This window comes from Gregarina niphandrodes (genome assembly GCF_000223845.1).
Source record: "Gregarina niphandrodes unplaced genomic scaffold scaffold00003, whole genome shotgun sequence".
Classification (NCBI taxonomy): Eukaryota; Apicomplexa; class Conoidasida; order Eugregarinorida; family Gregarinidae; genus Gregarina; species Gregarina niphandrodes.
This window is the reverse complement of record NW_011646045.1, coordinates 170,535-171,546: the sequence shown is the minus strand read 5'-3', so window position 1 is coordinate 171,546 and position 1,012 is coordinate 170,535.

The following is a 1,012-nucleotide window of genomic DNA, read 5'->3' as shown; positions in this document are numbered from 1 at the left end:
CCACCACCCAAATGGTCTGGCTTAACCTGCAAAGACCGGATGCGGCCAGATAGAGCATCTGCATCGCCACCAGATAGAGCATCTGCATCGCCACCAGATATAGCATCTGCATCGCCACCAGATATAGCATCTGCATCGCAACCAGATATAGCGTCTGCATCGCCACCAGCTGCGTTCTCGTCCTTTCGCGCTGAGGGAATAGATTTTTCGTTTGCCGCTTTCTTGGTCGTGTCCTAGTCGCGATCTGCTTCAGACATCATCTGGTTGGATACCATCTGATTGGATACTGTCTGCTTGTAAAATGCAAAATGGGAAGAAATTGAAGCCTGTGGGTTTTCGGTGCCATTTACCAATGGTAAGGCTATTTCCCCGCCCGTGGGTTATATATATATGCTACGAACATACATTAGCGAATTTGGCCAAGTGTGGAAAGATGTGGTAATAGTGCAAGTTAGAGGCTTTAGGGGCTTGTTGAGATTGGCAAGAGAAAATGGTTTAGCTGATATGATTGCTGGCACTGCAGAAGAGCGAGCGTGCGACGACCGTGTGTTAGACTTGAATGAGCTGGTGAAACGTGGCAGTGTATACATGACAGGATACTGCAGGTCTTGTTTGAAGAAGGATGAGCATAAGGATGTCTGTTGGACAAGTCCTAAAAGTGCCGGAGGCCATGCGCCCACGTCAAAGTGGTTCCATGAACTCTTTCCTGAGACACGATTTTGCAACGGTCGGCTTATCTTCAGGAGGATACACAGCCACGTCCTGCGTTCGTACCCCTCGAATGTGACAAAGCTTGCAGATATTTTGCACACATATATACGTCACAACTGTTTGATGTCGGAACACGACGAGGAACGGGTAGAGCAAGTGGAACGGGTAGAGCAAGTGGAACGGGTAGAGCAAACGGAACGGGTAGAGCAAGTAGGTCATTGGCAGGAGCTGCCCGAGTGGTTAAAGAACAACTTCAGTACTTTTATTGCTGAGCATCAGCTGTTGGGCGAAGGTGCTCAAT